The 12,134-nt window shown below is 48.2% G+C and overlaps 1 long non-coding RNA gene across 1 annotated transcript in view; it reads left to right on the top strand.

Moving 5' to 3' along the window:
* The window catches only part of LOC120228360, a 9,930-nt gene extending 5,929 nt beyond the window's left edge, over positions 1-4,001 (top strand). The window contains exon 3 of the long non-coding RNA XR_005527474.1: positions 2,706-4,001. This is a non-coding gene — a long non-coding RNA (uncharacterized LOC120228360). The remainder of the gene's footprint in view (positions 1-2,705) is intronic.
* The last annotated feature ends 8,133 nt before the right edge of the window (positions 4,002-12,134 follow it).

Below are 12,134 nucleotides of genomic sequence, written 5' to 3'. Positions count from 1 at the left end.
CAGGGGAGGGCAGGGGAGGGCAGGCGAGGGCAGGGGAGGGCAGGCGAGGGCAGGGGAGGGCTGGTCACAGTTACCAGCACTGAACCCACAGGTGCACGGGAATAAAAAGCAACCTCTGTATTTCTAGCAAATCTGTGTTTTTCACAAGTTCTCACTTTTTTGGATATGGGGGAAATGTAACCAAATTGCTGTTCTCCGTAGGGTTCGACCAGCCTCTTGGGCACCCGGTGCCCCTAGAACGGTGTCTGGCTTTCTCTGAACGTTCCTTGAAACGTTGGTCTGTTTGGAACAAACGTTCCCTCCTCTCCCCTGGTGGCATCCCCAAGGGACGCTGGGAGGTGCACTGACTCGAGCCTGGTAAGGAAGGTGTCTGTGTCCACACTGCCTCTGGGTCCTCTGGTTTCTGGTTTTCACAAGTTCCCTTGTGAACTTGTTCCCCCGGGTGACGGGACCCCTACTGACCAGCCCCAGCTGGTCAACTCCTGCTTCTTTCTCTCCAGCTCAGCTCAGCTCTGAGTCCACGAGAATGAGCCTCCTTGACTCTTGCAGGTCCTAGAGGACCCCCGGGGACCCGCAGTGCTGTGCGTGGGGTCCTAGGCTGGAGGTGTGGGGGGCCCCCCGCTGCGGCCTTAGCTCTCCTCGGGGCAGGCTCCTCAGGCCAACTCCACCTTCTCAGCATCGTCTGGCAGCATCTAGAGACTTCCGGTCCCCTCCTCACCTGGGAGGGCTCTTGGGGGAGCCCAGCTTCTGTCTGGCTCACCACAGTGGAACCCCACTGGGATATAGTATTCTGACGCCTGGGACACGCGTGTAACAGCTGAGAGAATAAAGTCCTTACAGTGGTCTATGTCCAAGCTGAAAAAAAAAATGGGTGTGTTGAAGGTGGAAAAACAGATATAGAACATATCCTTTTTTTGTCCTTAAGTTACGTGTTAAATTTAGATTAGAAATTATGTGTGAAGCGCAAATTCCAGTGGCGTGGATGCTACGATAAGGTCAAGGTTGAAGTCTCCCTTATGGCTCAAGTATATTTGGATAAAATGAATGGAAAGAAAGATGAACCGACCTCTCCATCTCTGTGGTGTGTGTACGTGTGAGTGTGCACACATGTGTGCACGTGTGAGTGTGCACGTGTGTGCATGCGTGTGTGCATGTGAGTGCTGTGGTGTGGCTGAGCCCCCTCTCCCCAGTTGTGGAGCCAGATGAGAGGGACAGTTTGAGATGCTTACTTTTTAAAGCATTCCTTTAATGAAGGCCATGAAGCACCTGAACACAAAATACCAAGCAGCAGAAAATTAAAGTAATCCGACAGGCACAACCCCAGTGTGCCCCTAACCAAAAAAATAAAGGTCAGAAAAGGCCATTTAGAAAGCATCTCACAAATAAATCCTGATTTCTCTTTTTTTAAATTTTATTTATTTGTTTTGAGAGAGAGAGCGCGTGCGCGAGCAAGGGAGGGGAAGAGAGAGAGGGAGAGACAGAGAATCCCAAGCAGGCTCCACACTCTCAGGGCAGAGCCCAGAGCGGGGCTGGAACTCACAAACCATGAGATCACGACTTGAGCTGAAACCCAGAGTTGGACGCTCGACCGACTGAGCCCCCCGGGGTCCCAAAAACCCTGATTTGTTTGTATTCACGGATCTGCCGTATAGGAGGCCAAACTACTTGAGACATTAAGGCAAATGGCTCTGCTGTTCAGAGGTGCCCGGCTGCTTTATTTAATAGCTTATCTAATGACACTGAGGAATGGGTGGCAGGCAGAGGAAACAGCTATGCTGGTGGTCAGCCGTGTAAGCAACCCTTTCCATGCTCCCCTGGCCATGAACGCCGACTCCTGCCGACACAGCTCCATTGGCCTTATTTCTTGTGCCACCTGTGTTTGCTGGGATGGAGAGTTAGACAGGAAGGATGCGAGCTCACGCCCAGAACAGAAAAAGAATGACAGTGTTTCTTTGTTGTTGCCTTTGGACGCTCATTGGTAAGCTCTCCTCCCTCTCTCTTGCTCTCAGTATGTGCCCACGCGTGCGCATACATATGTCCATGTGTTATGCATACATAATGTATATGCATTATATATAGCTGTATATATAATGTGCCGTACAATTCCAAAATATTTTCACATACAGTACTTATTTTACATTTTTGCAAATGCTTGCTTTGGAAGATAAGGCGGGTATCAATTTATTTGTTATTTATAATTCAGCAACTAGTAAGAGAAAAAACACTAGGAACATGTTACACAGTCTTAAAAATTAAGTAGCGGGGCGCCTGGGTGGCTCTGTCCGTTAAGCATCTGACCTCCGCTCAGGTCATGATCCTATGGTTCATGAGTTCGAGCCCTGTGTTAGGCTCCGTGCTGACAGCTAGGAGCCTGGAGCCTGCTTCATATCCTGTGTCTCCCTCTCTCTCTGCCCCTCCCCTGCTTGTGTTCTCTCTATCTCTCTCTTTCAAAAATAAATAAACATAAAAAAATAAGTAGTAATAAGGCTGAAAAGAATAGCAAGGAATGAAAGGAAAATTAAAAATTGTAACAGATACACGAGACTGAAGCTGTCAAAAGGTTTGAATAGAAAATGTGATAATACCTAAGTATTCTAAGGTATTTAAAAATTCTAAGGTAATTAAAAAATTAAGGAATTTTAAAAATTCTCACTGTCTAATGAGAGGAAACCTTAGGAAATACTGTTTGTTTGTTTGTTTTCCAGACAGAAAACCAACACAGAGACAGACGTAGAGGTATTTTAAGGTCGTATCACCAGGAGGCATCTGACTCTCTGTCCAGACCTAGGTCTCCAGATTGGGATGTTTGTACTCTTTCCAACAGACCCTGTAGTGAGTGAGGCTCAACGCTAAACAACTAGCTACAGGTGTAGGTGAATCTACTCCTTAAAAAGAGAAACCGGCAGAGTCTTGATAACCCAGTGCATCACTGCAATAATGTAGAATGTCTTCTAGCTCAACAAAAATCTATACAACTGAGTTGTATACAATAGAGTTGGTCAGGGTAATGGGTGTTGCTTTGGGCAATGGCCAACGTGATTGGGTTGGGGCGGCCACATTCTGATTCGTGGTAGATAAATAGACAATGCACCGAGGACAACTGAAATATGTCGACGACAAGAAATGCTTGCCTTCTCTGGGCGTCAGTGATGCCCTAGTATGGAAGCATTCATGGCAAAGGGCAGAAACCTGCCTGACAGACTGATGGGTTGTCCACCCAGAGCAACACGAACATGGCCTTAGGTAGGATGAACAAGGTGTCCCACACTCGCCTGGGGAGCATCCCCACTGGAGCATGACACTGTGCAAAACCGGGGGTGGGTGATCAGAAGGTGTGGTATGCCCGATGTGTATATGTAGCAGGATGTTTCTTCAGACGCGGCCAGACACAGAAAACTTAATGCACTTGCTGAACGCTTCCAGACTGGGATGAATCCACAGCCTGGAGGCAAGTTTTCAGCTCATTCTCCTCTGTTCCTGGCATCCACAGACGGCATGCTCTCAACAGCTGGTGACAGCGTCCATCAGGAATGATCAGGATTCACATTCTCTGCTGCCAACGAGCTTCTCCAAGCTCTGGTTAGGAGTCTTAGCTCAGTCCTCTTTTCAGGTGTCTCCTTATCTTTCAGCTCACTCCAACCCAACTCCCCCCAGAGCAGTGGATTTAAATGGATCCATGCTAGGGCCCTTCTTTCTTTAAAAATATGTTCTTATTCCCAGCCCACTGGAAGTCCATTCTTATTTGGTTTGTTATTCTGTTGAGCATGGATTAGCAAGAATCCTTGCCTGCACAATGCTGGTCTCCCGTGGACACGGACACCTCTTCCTCAAGAGTCATCTTCCTTGAAGGGCTTCAGCATCCACCCCTCCTCCAGCCCCCAGAAACGAGAGCCTATTGTTGTAAAACTCCCTCTTTTGACGTCTTTCAAGAATTCCATCATTTTTTTTCATCTACACAAATATGTGGACTCATTCACTGTGCATTTCTCTCCATGTTATTTAATAGCATTAAAAATCAAATTCTGTTCTTCTTCTAGTTGACAAATATCTTTTTTTTGGACAAATATCTTTAATTTAATTTTGTAGTGTATATCAAAGTCCTTTAAGATGTTCATGTTAATGGGGGCACCTGAGTGGCCCACTCAGTTAAGCCTCTCTGACTCTTGATTTTGGCTCAGGCCGTGGTCTCTCAGTTTGTGAGTTTGAGCCCCACATCAGGCTCCGTGCTGACAGCATGAAGCCTGCTTGGGATTCTCTCTCTCCCTCTCTCTCTGCCCTCCCCCTGCTCATGCACTCTCTCTTTCTCTCTCTCTCTCTCACACACACACACACACAGACACACACACACACACTAAATTTTTAAAAATATGTATTTTAATATAGTAAGAATTTAATTCAATATGTTGATATGCTTTTAAACACTAATAGCTTTATGATAATCTGGGGTGCATTTTCTAAAGAAAGTAAGACACTCCATGTGTTTATAACAATCTACGCGGTTTGCTCATTACAACAGGACACACGAGAAAAGCAGTAAAATGAGGTCACAACTCTGAAAATAAAATTAGAGAAAAAAATCCAGAGGGAAATAACCCAAAAAGCAACCTCTGTTGGGTCACATGGTGTGAGTAGTACCCGACACGTTTTCTTCTCTCACTTCTAATTTTTTGGTGAGAAGATACTTTACCGTGAGAGAGAAGCCTCATTAAAAATTACGCTTGGTTTGTCACTGATGAGAATGTGTCAGCAGATGCAGGGCAGTGTAAACCTGACAGTGTACAGTTTTGGAAACCCCCTCACTAATGTAGCTGTAAGTATCAAGACCACTTTGCACGCAGGTTATGTGTCCGCACGATTATGCTCTCAGGTCCCAGCGGCCAGCTGCCTGGGGGGCCGGGGAGCCCTGTCCAGAGCCGCTGTCCTGCGCTCCCCGGTCACCTGGGCTGCACTTGCACCTGTGCAGGGACGGGAGCCTCAGACAGCCTGGCCCTGGGGGCTCCTCCTTGCCCTGAACTCCAGCCTGTGTCCTGTGTCTGTTTTGTGTCTATGTGGCCCCAGAAAACAAGCCCAACTCCCCTCCTCTTCAGAGTGGCTCACGTATCTGAAGACAGCTCTTGAAACATTTTGAATTTCGTCTTTCCCGAGACCTTCCTCTCTGGAAACAGAATGATCCAGAACTTCGTTCTCTAACAGCGACACGCATCTGGAGGGGCTCAAAGGCGGAATCGCCCTTTCCACTTCCACTGTAGACAAGAAGGTGCATGCAGGGTTCTGTCTCTGCCGACCAGGTGTGGCCGCCTGGGGTGTGACCTGGGAGCAGGGATGGGAGGCAGTCTCTCTCTGTCCCTACCCCTTCTTCAATGTCTCTCTGCCTCTCTCTGTCTCTGTCTCTATCTCTCTCTGCAGAGGCAAAGTCAAATTTCCAGCAAAGAGAAGCCCCATGGGAGCTGCTTTCCTGACGTGTTCTGGAAGGTGTGGTTTGAGCCATTGTTTCTGGAAGCTTAGCTCTAAGCCCGGGCTTAAAGCTATTTCACTGGTTATGTGAACTCCACAACAGGCTGTCAATAAGTTCATTTATTTTAGGGACACCAGCAGGAACCAGTTTTTACTCTTTGCAAGTAAGGGCTCCAACCAGTAATTCTTTCTAAGGAAGGTCTTCCCAAACATTCTCTATTCATGGCACTCTAGACGGCATGGTGTTTTTCGCAGCAGGCTGAGGCCAAAAGAAATATCTAATAGTATATATTTATTAAATTCAAATGGGTACTTAAATTTTATTAATCAGGTTCAAACACCTTAGTGAGTATTTATAGCCTAACAATTTAGTTGTCATTTGAAAAAGAAGGTGGATATATTGGAAGCAAAAATATGGACTTCGCTCTTCCTTAAGCACAGTCCTTACTGAGGGACGTGTGCACCTGTTGGCCACTGAGAAACCTGTTTGATCTTGGACTGGACTGAGTGCAATACCCTCCTTTCCCGTCGACGTTGATGTTCCTGTATAACTGTTTTATCTTCACAATAGCCCCAAGTCTGGCTTTACTGAGGTATGACATCATCACATGAAGAGTAACATGATGTAATGTTGAGACTGAATTACGTGGAGCTTGTAGCTCAGGAGATGGTCCCCAGATGTGGAGCGTGGCTATGCTCCCCTCAAATGTGCAAAGTATCCTGTGCTCCCCTGTGTTGCCTGTGGCTCCCTGGGGGCATCTCAGCACACAGTTTAAGAATCAGGGCTCTAGGATAATATAAAATGTCAAAGAAACACAGGAGGCAAGCTAATCCACAAAGTAGGACTCTTTCACTTACTCAACAAGCATGTACAGAGTGGTGTCCAGGATGTAAAGTGACACTTCCTCACTGAAGAACCTTAGAGGCCACTGAGAAAACAACTTCTTGTTTAGCTTCTGCAGAAGCTAAAACACAGTAAGATTTTAATTTTTTTTGGTGGTATGTGAAAAATGCACTGGGAACACTGGAGAAAAGGAGCCAAACTCCGCATAAGAATCAAGAAGAGATTTATCAGAAGGTCAGTATTTGCAAAGAGGCATAAAGAATGGGCAGAAAGATAGAAGGAGACATTCGGGGTGAGGAGGAAACGATGTCGTAAGAAAGTGAAGTGACATGTGTTGGGATCGAGGGGGAGATAGCGGCGGAGGCTGAAAATGTCAAACGGGGTGACCCGGCAGGAAGGGCAACCTGACAGCCTTCAGATGATCAGCTGTGGATGTGGGAGTGATGAGAAATCGTGCAGAGGTCATTGCTTTCTTGTCTCCTTGACCTAACGGTGCCTGGAGACGTTTTGGGACCTGTGAGTTAGAATGGGGGAAAGGAAGGTGGGACTCCATAGTGAAGCCCAGACACGAGTAAGGGGAGACTACATGGATAAACCACCTGAAACAGAGACACAAATGGGACTTGCATTTTTTAATGGGGAAAAGCTACAGATACGAAACAAGTAAGAGGTGGTGGTAAGTGCTAGAGAGTAAAACCAGTGAGCTAGAGATGCTGGTGTGAGTCCCGTCTGGACGCAGGTGGGTGGACAGGCCACGCATGGCCTCCCCAACACTGTGACATTTCATAGAACACCTGAGGGAGGCAGGTGAGCCAGACATGCGTGGGCCTTGGGAAGGGTGTCACAGCGGCTCTTTACTGGGCACCATTTCGTCCTCAAGGGGAGTTCTGACTGTGTCTGCGGACATTTTTGTTCATCACAGAAGGGGGTGGCTGCTGATAGCTCATGGGTAGATCCTTAGACTGCCTCCTAAAATGCACAGGATACCACCGTAACAAAGGATCCTCCAGCCCAAGTTGTAATTCATGCGGAGGCCAAGAGACCCTGGATGGCAGGAGAGACAAGTGTCACGTCCTGAGTCAGGACAATAGTTGAGAGAGAGTGTGTCTGCATTGAGCATATGTTGGTAGAGAAAGAAAAGCAATGATTGTATTTGCAAAAATATTTAAGGGGCAGAATCCAGAAAATTAGGGTTAGACTGGAGCTCTAGGGAGAAGGTTACATTTAGGAAAATGCTCAGGTCTTGGAGAAGACTTGCTGAGCCAATGGTGGCCTGTCACAGCGGGGAGCATGCAGGGGACAGCCTGTGATGAGGTGTGAATGAATCCAGTACTCTTGCAATTCCCTGTACCTGGTAGGAGCTCAATACTTGCTGAATGACTGAAAATTGATTCTGAAGGTGTTTGAAAGTCCCAGGGACAGAGATAGAGCTGAACTGCCCTGGGCACCTATCACATCTCTGCTTTCTTTACTTCATGTGTGTGATTAAAGGAACATTTCTGTTTATACATTTGCTTGCTTGTCTATCACTTGTCTCTTCCATCCAGAATGTTAGCTCCACAGTGGTGGGGATCTAGTCTACCTTCTTGGGTGCCGTGTCCCCAAATCCTGGAACCATGCTCAGCACAGGATAGGAGCTTGCCACATGACTGTAGAGTGTGGGATGCATGCCACATGCATGGAAGAAGCCACGTATGGAGCACGGCCAAGTTCCGGGATAGAAAAAGAAACCCTTGAACAGGTGTCACACGTGCGCTGGGTAAGATAATCTTGGGGAAATATTAGCTCTTGGGAGAGAAAAGGACTGATCCTGGAAACCAAACCAAACTTGAGAAGAACCCAGGAGTAAGCACTTGGAGCCAGGGAGAGGAAGAGTCTGGAAAGGAGTTAAAGAAGGAGGGCCGCCTGGGTGGCTCAGTCTATAAGCATCTGACGTAGGCTCAGGTCATGATCTCGAAGTTGTGGGTTTGAGCCTCCCGTTGGGCTCTGTGCTGCCAGCTCGGAGCCTGGAGCTGCTTCAGATTCTGTGTCTCCCTTTCTCTCTGCCCCTCCCCTGCTCACACTGTGTCTCTCTCTGTCTCTCAAAACTAAAGTTAAAGAAGGAGAAGTCAGAGGTAGAGATAAAAACAAAAGCAGACCAAAAGCAGCTGGGAAGGAAGAAGTTTGGCAGAGGAGTGAGTGCACCCCCAGAGTCCCTGGGACACAGCACAGCACAAGGATGCTGTTCAACCTGCCAGGGCGAGACCATCGGCCGCAGGCGGAAAGGTTATTCTTAGCCTGTGACCCTCTCGTCCATCACGGGGGTCTCCTGACCAAGCCCGGCCCTAGAGGACCTGCCCATCTGCAGCCCCGCCCGGCACCCTGACCCCCGCTCTTCCCCGGAGTCTCAGCCTCCTGCGCCCCCAGCCCCGATCCAGAGCATGCACGTGGGGCCCTTCCTCTGACTGGGGTGCCGCCCCTTTGCCTGGTGTCCCTTCAGCTCCTACAGCCCTGCTTCTAGGGCTGCCTGCCCAGGGGACCGTGCGGAGGCGCCAGTACTCGCCAACTCTGGGGCTTCAATGTGCCCCCAAACCCAGATCCCGGGGGCTACAGGGGTGACGGCAGGGGAGGGATTAGAGACACGTAAACCATTCTTTCCCTGAGTGTGACGCTTTCAGCAAGTGAAAGAGGACAGACACGTGATTCTCCCAAATATGCTATCCAACAGTCCGTAGTCCTCCATCTTGTCCCCAAAGAGAAGCATCAAGAAATCCTACAAAATTTCCCTAATGCCTCACCCTGGTGATAACAGCATCACCAGATGCTATTTTACGACCAGGGGTTAAGCGCATGCAGTCTGGGCACTTGTCACAGGTGGGACAATGAGGCCCCCACAGCAGTGCAGTGGGACCCCCCCACACAGCCTGGGCAAGGAGGGGAGCACGTGGGGACTGGGCGCACCCCACAGATGGCCTGGTCCACAGTAGTACTTAATGGGTATTTGTCGAAACGAAGAACAAAGGAATTTTGCAACGAAGAGAGTGGCTTTCCAGAGATTCAGGAATTACCAGAGGTCTCCCAGCCGCTGGATACAAGATCAGGCGTCTGTCCCCATCCCCAAGACCCTCCTGACCTGCAGGATGCTGGTGGTCCAGGAACCGCTGCTCCCTGAGTGAGGGCTCACCACCCACCAGATTCAGAGCATGGTTTAGGGTTTCAGCCTGAATCTCCTGCTCCCCCCGACCCCCCTTCAGCTCTGGTTATGGAAGGATGTGCTTGTTCTCTCTGTGGGTGACATTTGGGCAGCTGAACAAGAACCAAAGTTTCCTTTGACACTTGATGGGTCAGGTGCCACCGTCTTCAGGAAGAGAACCGGACCCACCCCCGTCCCTGGCCACCTTTTCTGCTCTTTCTCAAGAATCCCGGGATCAATAATTGAAGGAAGCCATCTCCCATCCGCATTGGTTTTCACCTTCTCACAGATAAGAGATTATTTCCTGGGTCTATTGATTTCTCGATTCTAGAGAACAGCGTGTGTGTCCCCAAGAGCGTGGGAGTGTGAAATGACAGGGTATGGGGGAGAGTTTCAAGTGTACTTGAAAATACAGGCATCCATAGCACCCTGCTTTTCATATACGCCTGGCAAACGTCAACTCCATATTAAAATTTCAGTGCTCACACAGCTAAGATCAAAGATTCTGTGTTATTTAATCATCATGAAGCTCCTGTCCACGCAGTTAATGAGAGCACGTCATCCTATAAGCCTGTTAAAAATGATATAAACGAAGTATAGAGAATGCTTTGCAGGGACTGGTCTGGAGCTGGTCCCTTTAGGGATGATTGAGATGAACTAATCGGTCTCTTTCATGTCTAATTTATAGGATTCTAATTATAGAGGTGCTCCATTCCTGTGGTTTTATCCTCATCTGCCAGCATCAGTGAACTGTGCCCGGGACCTTGCCATCTTGCCTCCACTCTGTGACTCTTTCTAGCGTCTTCTCTCAAACTCTGATATCCATCCATTTAGGAAATGCTTGGTAAATGGCCGGCTTCTCCACAGCAACACTGCTCATGTAACAAGAAGGAAGAAATTCAAGAGAGAGCTCTTTTTCTGTGATAAGCATAAAATAACGTAGTGTGGGTCAATAGAGGGAAGTGATACAGAGCCTCACCCCCAAGGAATGTGTGATTTCTCCATGGTATCCATGGTCCTGATCACTGGTGGTGACTGGATGTGACATGGCACATTCACATTAAATATTTACGTAGACCCCTAGTATCATCGAGGAGAGGATGGAGCGTGTATCTCAGACTGTTGGTAGCCTTTGCCTCTACTGAAATTCACCAGATCTCAGAACAACCGAGGAAGAGCTCCGGAAAGAAACACACAGACCGCAGAATTCTCTGCCTTGTGCCTAGGTTTAGGTAAGCACATGGGGAACATACGTGGAAATTTGGGACGCTCTAGGGCAGATACGCCTCGCCCAGGACAGCACACTCTGAAAGTACTTCTGAAGCCTGCAGAGTTTACTCTTTGCTCCGTCCAACCAAGCAGCAAAGGAGGCAACCTGGGAGGCAGATAGAACAGCTTGGGGCAGGAGGCAGGTCTCCTAGATGCCTTATTCGAGATGCTGGCTCCCTAGGAATGTGCTTCTCTGTGTCCTGGGGGGCTGCGTGGCAGGCCCTTGTTGGGGGGAGGGGAGGGAAGGGGGCTGGAGGGGGTGCAGGTGCATTTCTGCACTGTGGTTACCCCGTCTCTGTCCTACTTTATTTAATGGGGTTTTAAGACGCATTGTTAAGGGGACCACGAGTGTATTCTACCTGCACGTCTTTGTCTCCACACCAGATCTCACCCCGGCGGATTTCCTCGGAAGGTAGGAGTGGCCCAGTGGTGGCTGGCAGACATAAATATTCAGCCCCTGAAAATGCACACTAATCAAACAATTTCCTGATGTCGTTTGCATATTTTGGTTAGTAGCAGATGAAATTAACTCACCAGGCGATGTTTACATGCGCACTTTCATCGCTGGCGGACTTATAAATAGTATGCTGGATGAGACACGTTTTATACACAAAGACACCGAGTCCAGATGGGTATTTTTGTCTCAAGTGTAGCCTGACCGGCTGAAAAAGGAAAGGACAAAACACTCCCGCGAAATAGTTTTAAGCGTGTTTTAAGTATGGTGCGGCTCCTCGGGCCCATTAAAGCGGCCTGTCTCAGCAACAAAAGACGGAATCAGCACTGAACGGGATTGGAATTATGCATGTCACTTATAATGAACCTCATTATACAAGGTGGCCTCATTCTATTATGAAGCAGGGCAGTTTACAATCTCCCTGCTATTCAGCCTTGAACAATGACAAAGACAAAAAAATCCCCTACCCCATGTCAGAACTAATCCTTTCTAATGCTCACAATTTTGTGTTGTTTGTATATTTCCCTCAAAGAGAACTTCCCTGCCGTGTTCTCTGCACCCAGAAGCCTGGACCCCTCACCGGAGCGACGTTTCATGTCTCACTTCACCTTTCCCAAGAAAAGCTACCGAATTCCATATGCCATTTTGCTTCTGAGAAGTTGTAACGCAAGGGTCCTGTCCGCAGTCTAATCTGACATTATATTTGTAAACAATAAGGCCAGTTTACCATCCCACGTGAGCCTGTAATTCCTCCAGTGTGTTTACATGCGCTCCTGGAGAGAATTATTGCCGGGTGCACGTTTTGTGGCCCAGTGCTCCGCCGTGGCTGTGTGCATGGCTCCTGTGTTTAATAAGACTATTCACCATCAAACCTCTTTGCTGTGCATTTTTATTGCCCCGCAATAAATACAGAGGGAGATTCTGTTTGGTGCATGCATATT

Source organism: Hyaena hyaena, unplaced genomic scaffold (assembly GCF_003009895.1).
Source record: "Hyaena hyaena isolate Hyena2069 unplaced genomic scaffold, ASM300989v1 scaffold_22, whole genome shotgun sequence".
Lineage (NCBI taxonomy): Eukaryota > Metazoa > Chordata > Mammalia > Carnivora > Hyaenidae > Hyaena > Hyaena hyaena.
This window is presented reverse-complemented; position numbering and strand designations above follow the sequence as displayed.